Here is a 14672-nt window from a genome sequence, read left to right on the forward strand (position 1 = left end):
TCCTGTCTTTGTATGGTTTTGGTACTAACAGAAATTTAGAAACTTGGGAGCTTTTCTTCTCGTCTTGAGGACAGTCTATCTCAAGGACAATTCAGAAGACTGTTACAATGATTAATTAGCTGCTTTGAGCATAGTGAGAAGGTAGGATAAAATGATTTTAAAATTTTGTGCTGAGGACGGAAAAATATTTCAGTTTTATAAGTACTAGCATCATATTCTCTTACAGCCTGCACTCATTTTTTTTTAGGATTGCCAAGAACTTGGTCTTTGAGATGCTTTACCTTGGAACTGGTTCATGCATGCGAAGGAGAGGGGGGGGGGGAAGCAGTAGGAGCCATTAGCAGTTTAAGCTCCAGAAATCTTAACAATAATCACATTGATTTCCCAACAGGGGAGAGATGCAGGTCCTGCATAATGCAGGAAGTTGCTTGTGCTACTTTTAGCACACAGAAACAGTCTTTCCAAGTATGTGTGGGTGTGCATGCATGCGCTGTCTCACACATCATGCCAAACCTTGGATTGTGATAGCTGTGGTGTAAGTACCCCCACCGTAGTTTGAGTTTATAGACATACAGCAGGCAAATCTGGTTTAGAGACACTTTGTCTGCTTTTATTTTCCATCCCTTTAGAATGAAGCTCGCCATGTTCACTCAACAGAGTGCAACAGCTTCTTGAGGCAGAACAGAGATAGCTCTAACTCTGATTTGTCATTTGCTGTAAATACAGCTATAACCTCAGGTCACATGTGGCACAAACGGTGTTTTGCAGAGCAGCTTCAAAGAGTGCCTCAGAAAACAGTTAAAGTTCAGATATAATGCCAAACTATAACTTTGCTTTATGTCTCTGAACAAGAGTGAGGGGAAGTAAGGTAGGTGAGGTGGCGAGAGACTTGAGGAAGCTTTTTTGTTTGTATGTTTGGTGGGAGAAATTGGTATTGTGGGTGATGGGAGAGATAGAAGACTAGCCAGCAGGAAGGACGAATCCCCCCAAGTTCTGTTGCTTGTGAATGTACCATAGAACTATAGACTATGTGGAATTGTTTACTGCCTTCACTTTTTAAGTAATTGAGCTACAGAGTGGAAAGGTAATAAAAGCTCACTTGGATCCAGTGGTGTTAATGTCAATTCTCGCCTCAGGGATACTTTAATTTCATCTTTTCGTCTTCACGGCAGCTATTTCGTACAGAGTTCCACACAAAAAACCGGCAGAACTAGAAACTAGTTGGAAGCCTTCCCATGTTTGGTATGGCTTTTAATGCATGTGAAAGTTTGTGACAAGGACCCATCGTCCTAAAAGGTTTACCTATTTTTAGATAGTCACAAACTGGGGCTTATTGGAAAAAGAAATTATTCTCAACCGAAATTCATGAATCTTTTTCTTATAAACGCTGTGTATGAGAATGTGACACAGAGAGAAGCTGTACAAAAAATTTAAACCATTACTGAACCATGTTAATTTATTACTGCAGCTTTTCTGAGTGTTTTGAGCAACAGCTTCAAAGGAGAAAATTATGTTGGTTGGTACAATTTATACTTGTGGTACAGATCAATCGCTAATGGCAACATTAAAAAGTTATTGCCATTTTAGCTTAATGTTAATCAGCTTTTGTGCGTAATCATGAATGGTTTTTTACACCCATTGCCATTGCTAAGTGTTACTTTTCACTGTTTTCAGAAGATGAAAAGGTATTTGAATGGACTACTCAGCTCTTTTTATTTTTTAAAAAATGTTGCAAGCTTTCAGCATCAAATGGTGCATAACTGCCACTTTGTAGTTTTACTTTGTTGAGATGCTGTGATCAACTATAATTGATGTTGTCGTATTTTGTTTTTAGCTTTCGGTTAAATTTTGTTTTAATGTATATGTTGGCTTGGGCGCTGGGACCTTTGAGTGAAGGACAGATCGTAAACATTCTTAATAACCAAATGTTAGGAGGGGGGTAGGAAAAAAGAGTGGTATTCAGCAATAGTCCTATTCAGAGTAGACCCATTGAAGTTAATGGACATGACTAACTTGGGTTCATTAATTTCAGTGGGTCTGCTCTGAGTAGGATTTAGTTGAATACAATCCATAACTTAACTAAATCGATGGTTTCATGCTTGAAGTATGTTAGGTAACAGGCACATGTGAATCCATGCTGATTGTGAACCCATGCTGATTCTGTCATTGTAACCTATTAGTCTCCCTCATTTGTCATTATTCAAATGACAGCATTGCATACTGCCTGTGTTGTCATTGCATTTGTGAAATAGCTGGATACATTCTGTTTTCATGAGGTCACCTCGCTTTCCTCATCACAGCAAACGTGTTTGTGCCATGATTGATGCAACACCATGACTAAGACTGCAGTAAACACTAGATCTGCTGGCTGACAGTTTATCCCAGTGACCCACATCTGTGCACAGCACAACATTCTCTGTTCATAGCATAGAGAATTGGCATTGGTGCTTTCGACTCACCTAAACCTAGACAGAACCATCTAATTGCAAGGTTGTAGAGGAAAGTCACTTCCATCCTTTTGTTTAAAAATGCTGACTTTTCTCCCATCTCCATAGCAAAAGGAATGGAAGGGCTGTTAATTAACTTTACGTTGGAACAAAGGGGCTACTGCAGCCCTGAAGGCAGTTCTCTCCTGTCCAGTAGGTTACCCTCAGGGGAAACTCCTTTGACAGCCAAGAGAGGCACTCATAACTCCATGCTATAATTTTGTCTCCTCTGAATTTGGCTTCCTGCCTCTCCTGAAAAATTGGGCATTAGCTTTCTATCTCTGTGTTGTGCTCAGGAGACTGGTGGGAAGCCAAGTAACATTCTAGACATTCTAGACATACTTGGGAAGCCAAGTAACATTCTAACATTAATCCGCTTTGCATTACTTTCTGTGGGAAAGTGCGCCTTGGTTTTGGAACGCTTTGGTTTTGGAACGGACTTCCAGAACGGATTAAGTTTGAGAACCAAGGTACCACTGTACTTGCCTTAGTGGTCCCATGACTACAGTGGTACCTCGCAAGACGAATGCCTCGCGCAATGAAAAACTCACTAGATGAAAGGGTTTGCGGTTTTTTAGGTGACTTGCAAGACGAATTTTTCTGTGGTCGTGCTTCGCGAGACGAAAACGTTTTGCAATTCCCCCCCCCCCCACAGTACATTCCTATGGGAAACCGCGCTTCGCAAGACGGAATTTTCACAATACGAAACGACTCACAGAACGAATTAATTTCGTCTTGCGAGGCACCACTGTATTGGTTTGCCTGCAAGCAGAGCCACCCACAGGCATGGTGGTGTTTTCTAGATTCTCAAGAGGGCTCCCCAGATACACAGTAGTAGAAATAGAGGAGAATTTTATTCAATCAGCATTTTTAAAATTGAACTGATGTGATTTGCATGTCCTGGATTAGTATATGTATCAGAACATAATTATTCTTTGGATTTATTTATTTTTACTTCTCCAAATTTTGTGATACAGTTCTCCAAAAAGTGGTTTAGAAACCATTACTTTAGTGTAGCCTGCCTTTAGAAAATGTATGTGACAAAAATTTGCATAAATATATATAATTTAAAAATCACAGATGAATGCAGAAATGGGACAGCACAGGCTTATGAATGAATATGTGTGAGAAGTTCAGATGTATATTCATTTGTAACTTAAAATAGAAGAAAAACTACCATCACCAAAAAGCCTGATAACCAAGCATGCTCTATTAGATGACTAAAGCTATGAAATGTTGAGAGGGGCGAAGAGCTAAATAGGGAGGAATTGACCTGCTAAGCTCCTAACAGTATATAGGAAGTGGAGATGTGGAATATGTGCCATGCACATGAGTTTTAAAAAGTCTCTTCCCCACAGTATGTATGAAGATACAGTAGTTTCAGAGGATAAGAAATGGGAGATCCCTTTTGTTTATCCTCAGAAAACGCAAAGCAGTTCCTGTTCTATGTTACCTAGACCCTTGGACACAAGTACAGTGGTACCTTGGGTTACAGATGCTTCAGGTTACAGACTCCGCTAACCCAGAAATAGTACCTCGGGTTAAGAACTTTGTTTCAGGATGAGAACAGAAATCGTGTAGCGGCGGTGCAGCGGCGACGGGAAGCCCCATTAGCTAAAGTGGTACCTCTGGTTAAGAACAGTTTCAAGTTAAGAACAGACCCCCAGAACGAATTAAATTCTTAACCCGTACCACTGTACTCCTGTTAGGGACTGGGGATGATAGCAGCATTTTGTTGTGAATCCTCACTTAAATAAGACCAGCCATCTGGTCCAACATCCTTTTCTCACAGTGACCTACCAAATGCCTGTGGGTAACCTGCAGGTAGGATACTAGTTGCGACAGCGCTATCCCCACTTGTGGAGGTGTGTGAGTTCTAGTGCTATGAATGACAGCTTCTCTCTGTCTGATGTCTCCACAACGTGCATAGTTTAACACATTTCTTATGCATCTTTTCTCTAAATTAGAAAGCCTCTAATGTTGTAATCTTGCCTCCCTAAGGGAGCTTCTCCATTCCCTTGATCATTTTGGTTGGCCTTTCCTGAATCTTTTCCAGCTCTACAACACTCCTTTTGAGGCGAGGAAATCACAGCTGTACACACTATTATTCCAAGCATCTTTGCACCATAGCTTTGCATTAACAGCATTATAGCCTAATATTGACAGTTTTATTTTTAATTCCTTGCCTAAGGATCACTAGCATGGAACTTGCCATTTATTCCTACCCCTGTCTCCTGTTCTTTATCCAGTTACTATTTCCATAAGAGAACCTGTCCTATTATCTCTTGACCACTAAGTTTACTCTGCAGTAATTGGTGAGGGTCTTTGTAACTGGTCAAAAACGTTTTGAAAGTCTTAAGTATACGCAATACCAACTGGATCACATCTTATGCTTACTGTCACACTCAAAGAATTCTTAAAATGTTAGGTAGGCAAGACTTACCCTTATGGAAGCTATGCTGGTTCTGGTTCAGCAATAATTGTTCTATATGTGTTATATAGGGCGAGGTATAAATAATGTGGTATATAGGGTCAGATGGGGGTATAAATACCGTATTTTTCGCTCCATAGAACGCACCGGACCATAGGGCGCACCTCATTTTTAGAGGAGGAAACAAGGGAAAAAAAATATTTTTCTGGTTTTCCTCCTCTAAAAGCCCTTTTTGTGGGTTTTTTTTTTTTTTTTGAGGATCAGCTAAAAGTTTTGCAGCTTTTTTGCAAAGGGAAAAGCCCTGGCTTTTTTGAGGATCAGCTAAAAGTTTTGCAGCTGTTTTTGCAAAGGCAAAAGGCTTTTTTTAGGATCAGCTAAAAGTTTTGCAGCTTTTTTTGCAAAGGGAAAAGCCCTGGGTTTTTTCCCCCGAGGATCAGCTAGGTTTTGCAGCTTTTTTTGCAAAGGGGGAAAAGCAAAGCTCCTTTTGCAAAGGGGGAAAAGCAAAGAGGAAAAGCCCCATTTTTATGAGGTTTAACTCACATTTCTGAAAAATCTTAAGGAAAGGGAGCCATTTCTACAGTTTCCAGACAGATAATCTAATCAGACAGTCACATGTAGCTGGGGAAACAAACAACCTCCCTCTGCAGCACATTCAACAAAGGAGGGCGGGGCTGAAAGGGAGCAGGGACTCTTATCTCTCTCCCGATCTCTTGCTGATCAGCTGCTGAGCGGGGTCCTTTCAACACTCCCTTTTCTCTTTGTAAAATAAAAAGCATGATCCTCTTTTGGCCCCTGGGCAATTCAGCTCCAGGGACCACCATTTGCTCCATAAGACGCACAGGCATTTCCCCTTACTTTTTAGGAGGAAAAAAGTGCGTCTTATGGAGCAAAAATACGGTAATAAAATTATTATTATTAATTCTGTCTTTTATAATTATTTCTCCCAGTTTTCATTATAGAAATAAAAAATACACATCTCTCCCTCTTTAATAGAATAGAAAAATGCATTAACATATGTGGGAATATGTTTCATAGGTGCCTTTGCACCTGTGTTTATTTATGTCTATTTATGTTAATTTATGTTAATTTATGTTTACTTTATAATATCCTTCCGCCCTTGTAAGGAAGGGTAAAAAGGATCCGACAGGCAGCTCACTGTAAAAAAGGCGGTCTAACTTTAAATAAGGTAACGGTCATTAGTCTTCTTCCCGCCTAAACTTAGCACAGTAACAGGATTGTAATTGGTTGATATACTTGTTATGACATTGGTTGACCATTCAATAAATAGCAGCCGCTCCCTGTTGTGGGGTGGAGAAAGCGCGAGGCAAGCCGAGTAAGATCATCGTTGCGTGGCAAGCATAGAGAGAAAGAGAAACTGAAACCAACCATGCAGGGTAGCGGTAGGCTTCTTCACCAGACTGCAGTCTCCGTTGTATTTATTTCATTTTCGTTTTTAAAACCTTTTATTTGGCCGCCTAGTTTTTGGCCATCCTTTAGTTTGGTTCTTCTTCTTCTCTGGAACCTTTTTGAACTCACAGACGCTCGCAGAAAACTTCCGAGGCAACAACATTCCGAACTCACAAGCTAAACCTTCAGATCGTGGCCAGCGGACCCTTTTCATGGCGCGGAGGGAGCGGGACTCCAGCATTACCGGCCGTCCCATCCGCAGGCTACCCCCACAAACATACTTAATAAACTTTGGCCAACGAATTGAATTAGGGCATAGGGATCATGTTCCTTCTTAAACAATCCTTAAGGAATGCAATTTGAAATGTGGTATTACATACTGAATACAAGGCATCACCTACTGGAAACTGAGGAGTCCATGTTACTGCAACAGATGACTCATAAATACATTCTAGCAGTGCTGGCTATTAGATCCATACCATTTTATCCTGTAACCACCACCACTTGTTTTTTTTGTAACTTTCGTACGCTGGCAAGGATGTATTTAGAAATGCATCTTTCCCAACCTTGGTTGGTTAGTGGTTTGGATTTGCAAGGAAGTACAGTACTCTTTAAAAAAGGGAAGCAATGCCTCAGCTTCACAATGATGCATTGAGAAACGCAAACAAGTAGGGTTGCCACTTTATTGTGGCATTTTCTTGTGTAAAACGAGGAAGTAAGTCAGATGCGATAGAAGAAACAAGCAGCTTCAGGTGCCCTGGGGACCACACAAAATGAGGTTGGGGGCCATGAGTTCCCCAGCTGTGCTATAGTTGGGAATGGACAGACATATTCTAATGGCTAGAAAAGCCAACTAAAATGGATAGCTTGGAGCACCTATTTGAGACCTGTCTGCAATTGAATGTTTTTCTTGTGCGATTTTAACATGTCCTTTTCCTGTGTTGAATTTTCATAGGATGCCTTTTGTGTACCAAGGTTTTAACTGCATTAAAAAGAAGAAACGTCTTTTTTAAAAAACCTAAGAAATTGCATTCCCTCAATAGTCTTGTTTACTGGTTTATATTCTGTATTTGTTACTTGATTGATTGTATCGACCCTTTTCAGAAGTGGTAGCAACAACAAGAAGCCCCTAACATTTGCTACTTGCAAGGTATGATTAAAATTTTTTGAGCTATAAGGAAATAGCACTTCATTCAGAGAGACATAATATAGAGATTACTGGAGCTTGAAAGCTGGAATCCTTTCGTTGACCATTCTCTGCTGTGATTGTGGAAGAGAGACAGGCATTGCTGTTTGAAGTGGGGAAGAATACACCAAATTATCTACTGTCAGTTCTCCACTCTATTCCACATTTGATGCTATGAATTACACTCTATTTGGTTTGAGTGTTAAAGGGCAGGTGTTGCATTCTACAGCCAAGGACCAAGTTTGTCAGTGGCTTCTTATACTTAAAACTAAAATTGGCAGGGTGCGTGGCATGGAAATGATTTTACGGGCTGTAATATAGTCCAGTCTCCTGTAAAAGTAGGATTTCTTCTTGGTTTTTTAAAAGTGTGTCTTATTGTGCTAAAGCTGATTTTATTGTAGTGGTGTATTTTGTTCTTTTTTAAAGGTCTGTTCTTGTTACTCTGTGTTTACAAAAGAAATAAGGAAGCAGAGGTTTAGTACATTTAATATACAGCAAATCTGCATCTTAACATGCGTTTGAGTTGAAATGGGATAGCTCAGTTGGTTAGAACATGGTGCTGATAACACGAAGGTTGCAGGTTCGATTCTCGTTAAGAGACAGCTGCATATTCCTGTATTGCAGGGGATCGGATTAGATTAGAAGATCCTTCCAACTCTATGATTCTGTGATTTCAACCATATGTGGTTGAAGGCAGTCTGGGGAGGGAAAGGATCAGAGGTCCTGGGCAAGGCCTGCTTGGCATACCTTTTGAGCAGGGCACCTTTGGCCAGCAGCTCAGTGGCTCTGGGAGTGGTGGGGATTTCCCATGAGATCTTTTGAGAGCAAAAGGCACCCTGCTCTCAGGGTGCACCAAAGTGGCTTTGCCTGGGAAAAACAGCCAAGACCCAGCACAAAACGAGTGCTCTTGTGAGAGCATTCACACAACTCTCAGAGCCACTGCACTGCTGGCCAAAGGTCCAGGCCTGCTGCGTGGGACTTTTCTCCTCACTGATTGCCTTATAGGAGGCATGGGCATCTCCAAGGGTTATTTTGGCTATATGCAGTTTTCGTGTATACGTGTAACCCTGGGAATCTAATCCTCACACAAGGTGCAGTTCCCCTGTATCACACATGTTCACTCACAACATTGAGAACTATGGCTTCTACCCCCCGAAATGTTTTACTCAGAGTAGACGCATTGAAAGGAATGGACCTAAGTTAGTCATGTCCATTAATTTCAGTGAGTTTCTTCAGAGTAAAATTTAGTTGGATGCAACCCCATGTGTGCAGACTGTTGATGTGGCTGCTTATGAAACTCTTCGCAAGCTTATAGTGGTTAGCCTCGCACAATGGACAACATAACGTTTCTTGCATTTCATGTTTCAGTTTGAGAGCTTTAAATGGTTTTGTCCAGACTTTAACTGCATTTCTTGAATAATGCTGCAAGGATGATAACAGTCTTCCACACTGTATTTTTTTTTTTTTGCAAGACAGGGCATTATGTATCTACGGTAATCAAAAATTGCTTTCAACTTTCTGCATTACAGTGCAGTCCTATTCATATTTAGCCAGAAACAAGTCCCACTGGGTTCAATAGAACTTACTCCCAGTTAAGTGTGTATATGAGACTGAAACATTAGACTTTTTTCAGAGTAACTTTCTCATGTATTTGACTGACAATTAGCATGTGATCTTATAGTATAAAATGTGCTACACTTTTTAAAAAAAGATTTCAGCCATTCATTCCCTTAGACTCCTAAATTCAAACAACATCCTCAAAGTTTCTCAGGACACATTCAAGACAGTCTGTTCAAGACAAGAAGTACCATTTAAGATAAATGGTTAGTATGTAATGTCAGTTGATACAAAACTCAGAGAATCATGACAGTATTCCAGACAGGTATGCCACGAATTGAAATCTTATTTGTCCAAACATTCCATATGTGGTTCTCTATGACATGGCAAGGAAATAATAGATCAGTTTCTTTTCCTAATTCTGTGATCTAGGGAGATAATTTCTAAATTTACTCTCAGATTTTCTTTAGTGGCTGCATATATAGAAAGAACAGTATTCTTGTAAGATCATTTTTGTTCTAATTCAGTGAATGTTTAAGTCTATTTCAGAAAAAGAAAACTGAGTAATTAGATTGGGTATCCCAGGTTGGAATTCATCAAAGTACACTATACCATTCCTTTATAGCTATAACACATTGAAATGCTGGAGAATAATGTTCAAAACCTTCACATTCAGGTGACATCAAAGTTTTATCTATTATAGATAGACCAGATCAATAAATTCTTACAATCCTTTCTGATCTAATATTTTCTGATCTCCTACATGGAAGGCATTAAAAAAACACACCTATGAGCTTAAAACGTGCCTTGATTATTTGAGCAGGGTGGGAAAACTGTATCTGATAGTTTGCTTCCCAAGATGTTGCCTAGAAACATTCACTACTTAACCCACTTGAAAACAAACCGTTCCTTGAGCCTCAAGGCCAAAGGAAATGTGTTGCAAAACAGTTAAATGTGTTCATTGTTTGCAACAGTGAAATTTTGCATACATGACCTTTTTAAATAAAACAATACTTTTTAACGTTTAAACTTTTGAATGTAAATATTAAGCAGTATGGGACATTTAATTTGGGGCTAATCTTATTTATACAGCCTCTTGACTTTCTAAAATAGTTGGAGAGTCCACTACCTCTCATGGGAGTCTATTCCACAGCTGAACAACTGTGAAAAAGTTCTTCCTGATGTTTAGGTGGAATCTTCTTTCTTGTAACTTGAAGTCATTGGTTTGAGTCATACCCTCCAGAGCAAGAGAAAACAAACTTATTTCCACGTGATAACCCTTGAGATATTTGAAAATGACTATTATATCTCCTGCAAAAAGATCAAACTTATCCATCCTTAAAGAAATCAGCCCTGAGTGCTCACTGGAAGGACAGATCCAGTACTTTGGCCACCTCATGAGAAGAGAAGACTCCCTGGAAAAGACCCTGATGTTGGGAAAGATGGAGGGCACAAGGAGAAGGGGACGACAGAGGACGAGATGGTTGGACAGTGTTCTCAAAGCGACTAGCATGAGTTTGGCCAAACTGCGGGAGGCAGTGGAGGATAGGGGTGCCTGGCATGCTCTGGTCCATGGGGTCATGAAGAGTCGGACACGACTGAACGACTGAACAACAACAAATCTTATCTCCTCTCAGTCTTCTCATATCTAGGCTAAACATACCCAACTCCCTCAACCATTCCTCATAAGGCTTGGTTTCCAGACCCGTGATCGTCGTGGTTGCTCTCCTTTGCACATGTTCCAGCTTGTCAATATCCTTCTTAAATTGTGGCACCCAAACTGGTGTGATATGATCAAATCAGAATAGAGTGGCATTTTTACTCAGTGCTATTTTTCTAGAAAAAGAGGTGCCACCACTCACCATGAATGCCTCCCTTGTTCTCTTAAAATGACAATGGCATCCCCCTGAGAGGTGCCAGAACTGAATTCTGGCGAGTTCCAGATGAAAAAAAGCCCTGCTCTTACTTCCCATGATATGGACACTATACTTCTGTTGATGCAGCTTAGGATAGTTCATGCTCATCTGTAAGATGAGATTTTCATTTTCACCCTGTTTCTTTTCAAAATGAAAGGTATGAGCATTTCGTGAAGAGGATCAAGACTGGTATATTTACTTCTCTCTCCTCCTCCTCCTCTGCAATCTTTATCTGGACACAATGAAACCCTTTCAGAGAAAACAAACAAACATATATAATTGGGAGTGAATTTGTCTAACTGCCAAGACTTTCAAGGTAATCCATTAAATTGTTTGGAAAGGGGTGTTGATACAGGAACAAAGGAACAACACCTGATGCCAAATAAACCTTCACAGCCTGAGGCAGGTCTGAAGTCAACCAAGCAGAGACTGAACAGAAGCAAAGGAGTTACTGAAGACCCAAAAAGCAATAACATTATTAAAAAGGAAAATTAGTTTTCCCTCTTGCGTATATATAATTTGATACTTGGTCAACAATTATGTTAAGGGTGTCTATTAGTCAGTGGCGCTGTGGGTTAAACCACAGAGCCTAGGGCTTGCCGATCAGAAGGTCGGCGGTTCGAATCCCTGTGACGGGGTGAGCTCCTGTTGCTCAGTCCCTGCTCCTGTCAACCTAGCAGTTCAAAAGCACGTCAGAGTGCAAGTAGATAAATAGGTACCACTCCGGCGGGAAGGTAAACGGCATTTCCTTGCACTGCTCTGGTTCGCCAGAAGCGGCTTAGTCATGCTGGCCACATGACCCGGAAGCTGTCTGCGGACAAACGCCGGCTCCCTTGACCTATAGAGCGAGATGAGTGCCACAACGCCAGAGTCGTCCGCGACTGGACCTAATGGTCAGAGGTACCTTTACCTTTATTATTCAGTGGAAAACAACTCAAGTCACTTTCAAAACACTGCTTCAGATAATAAAAACGTGCAAATGATGAGGTTAACTGCAGAAAAGTAAAATGCCCATCGGCCCTAGCCAACATGGCCAATGGTCATGGATGATGGAAACTGTAGTCCAGCAACATTGGGAGGGGGACAATATTGGGGAAGACTGGTCTAGAGTGTGATCTTGTACATGTCGTATAGGAAGGCCATGCGATATACTGTTGTGTCGGAAAAGATTCTCAGAATCCTAGGCGGCAGCCTGAACATTGTAGGCGTTTGAAGCTATATGTGCATAACTCATGTGATGTAGATGTTGGTGGATCCATGGGATTTCCATGTAACACCTGAGAAAGCCATCAACTTTCTAACCCGGAAATTGAAGCAGATTTTGTTTCGTAAACCACTTGGAGCTTTATTGCAATCAAGTGGGTTATGTAATGTTGTTAACTATGCAGTGGTACCACGGTTTACGAACTTAATCCATTCCGGAAGTCCGTTCTTAAACCGAAACCGTTATTAAATCGAAGCACACTTTGCCTAATGAGGCCTCCCGCCGCCGGTGCCCTTCCACCGTTGGGATTCCGTTCTTAGACTGAGATAAAGTTCTCAAACCGGGACACTGTTTCCAGTTTTGCGGAGTTCATAAACCGAATCGTTCTTAAACAGGACTGTTCTTAAACCGAGGTACCACTGTAATTCAGAGAAATTAGAGATGGAAAGTAGGTGCAGAAGCTCAAGTTTTTGAAGCAGTAACATGCAATTCTGGAGGCTTAGACTGAAAGAGTGCTGTTTTCCTTACCTATATTTTTACCGCTGTGTTCATCTGTGGCCTAGTTTGGATATTCCTACTGAGGGCAGATTTCTGCTGAGGGTGGTCACAGATTAGAACTCTGTTTCAGAATACTGTTTTCCAGTTAGAGATCTGAGAATTTTAATGAGGCAAGAGAAATCTTTGCATGGTGCTCAGAATGCCGGTTTCGATATTTAAGATGCATGAAACCTCACAGCCAGACAATTTATACCATGTGTAAGATTTTTGAAAACAAATTTCCTGTACTAATGTTGCAGTACAGTTTTATTTTGATTTAGAGTTTTGTATTCCTCTAAAACTAATTTTAAAAACAATTTCCAAGTAAAGCTTTTGACTCTGGTTTCAAAAATAAAATTTCAACGACATTAAGTGTCTGCTGTGACTTGCACACATGCATCCCAAGTCAAGTATTTCGCTACAAAAGTATTTGAACCTTTTGAGTACAGTGTTTGAAACCTTTTGAGTTATTTACAGGGTATAATCCTGTGCATGTACCGGTACAGGTATATCCAGAAGTAAGATTCATTGAGTTCAATGGGACTCACTCCCAGGTAGTTGTATATAAGTTTGCTGTCTTTTACAGCATGTAAAATTAACATGGTGTTTGTTTGTTTTTAGTTTTGCTTACTAAATATATCAGACATGCTAAATCAGATGCTTGAGATTGTGTCTTAAACATGAATGGCTACTTCAAAGAGCTTAGGATAGTTGGATGTTCACGTACTAAAGTTGTCTTGTATTCAGAGCATTTGGCATCACATGAAGAAAGGCACGTCTGCCTGGAAATACACCAAAAGATGACAAATCATTCAAAGATCAGTGTAGCTGAAAGCAGTACAATACCGATCTTTTAGACGGCTGCTGGAAGTGCAGCTTTCCATCCTGCACAGAAGAACGTTTGTCAGTGAACAATAACCAGTGTCCATGCAGATGTAGCTTGCTACTGTAAATGGGAAGGGCTATGTCTGTTGATGTTACCAGTGTATGATGTAATCACATAATACTGCAGGGCAAGAGGAGTTACAGCAAAGCCCTTGTAGGCAAGCAGTGAAGTTTGGGAGGGGGGGGGGATTTGCAGTGGGAAGTAACCAGGAAGCAATGATTTATATACAGTATTTTTAATTGCTTCCAATCAACACTGTTGTATGTTGAAGTAACTAATTTGTCTGTGATTTAGGGAAGAATAGTTTGTTGCTTGCTGCTAAAACAAAGAGTCTTGCAACAATAAAAAAAACCCACACGAACAAATTAGTTAATATTTTTAAGGTGCAGCCTGACTCTTTACTCTGACTGCAAACAGGAGTCTTTATAGGAGTCTTTAAATGGAAAGATCTGTGTTAAGCTGGTTTACATAAAAGTGAAGTGTCAATAACTGATCCTTATGCTTGGAGAGAGATCCATAGTACATGCATTTGCCACGTTGCTGGTGAGCCTGAATAACACAATCACTCAAATGTTTTAACAAAATAGAAAATTCTTTCCAGTAGCACCTTAGAGACCAACTGAGTTTGTTCTTGGTATGAGCTTTCGTGTGCATGCACACGAAAGCTCATACCAAGAACAAACTCAGTTGCTCTCTAAGGTGCTACTGGAAAGAATTTTCTATTTTGTTTCGACTATGGCAGACCAACACGGCTACCCACCTGTAACTCAAATGTTTTAGGAAGACCTGAGATATAGATGAATGAACCTGGGACCTTATATGCATAAATAAGCCTGGAGATTATTTGGAGCTTACCGGTATATGTTATGCTCTCTCTCTCTCTCTCCCCCCCCCCCCACCTGCTTCCTGCAAGTTGCAGTTTTTTCCTGCTCTGGGAGGGTTTGGTGGTTTGGTGAAAAAAATATTTACCAGTAATCCATGGAAAGAGTTTCTGTTGTCTCATCCTCTCAGCATGACAGACAATGGATCCTGAGAGGGCATAAACTTGATGGCAGTTGCCAT

The 14672-nt window shown here is 40.5% G+C and overlaps 1 protein-coding gene across 1 annotated transcript in view; it reads left to right on the top strand.

Moving 5' to 3' along the window:
• STXBP6 (syntaxin binding protein 6) overlaps positions 1-14672 on the top strand; it is a 94175-nt gene that overhangs the window by 13262 nt on the left and 66241 nt on the right. The gene's annotated exons all lie outside the window — the stretch shown is intronic.

Source organism: Lacerta agilis, chromosome 1, assembly GCF_009819535.1.
Source record: "Lacerta agilis isolate rLacAgi1 chromosome 1, rLacAgi1.pri, whole genome shotgun sequence".
Classification (NCBI taxonomy): domain Eukaryota; kingdom Metazoa; phylum Chordata; class Lepidosauria; order Squamata; family Lacertidae; genus Lacerta; species Lacerta agilis.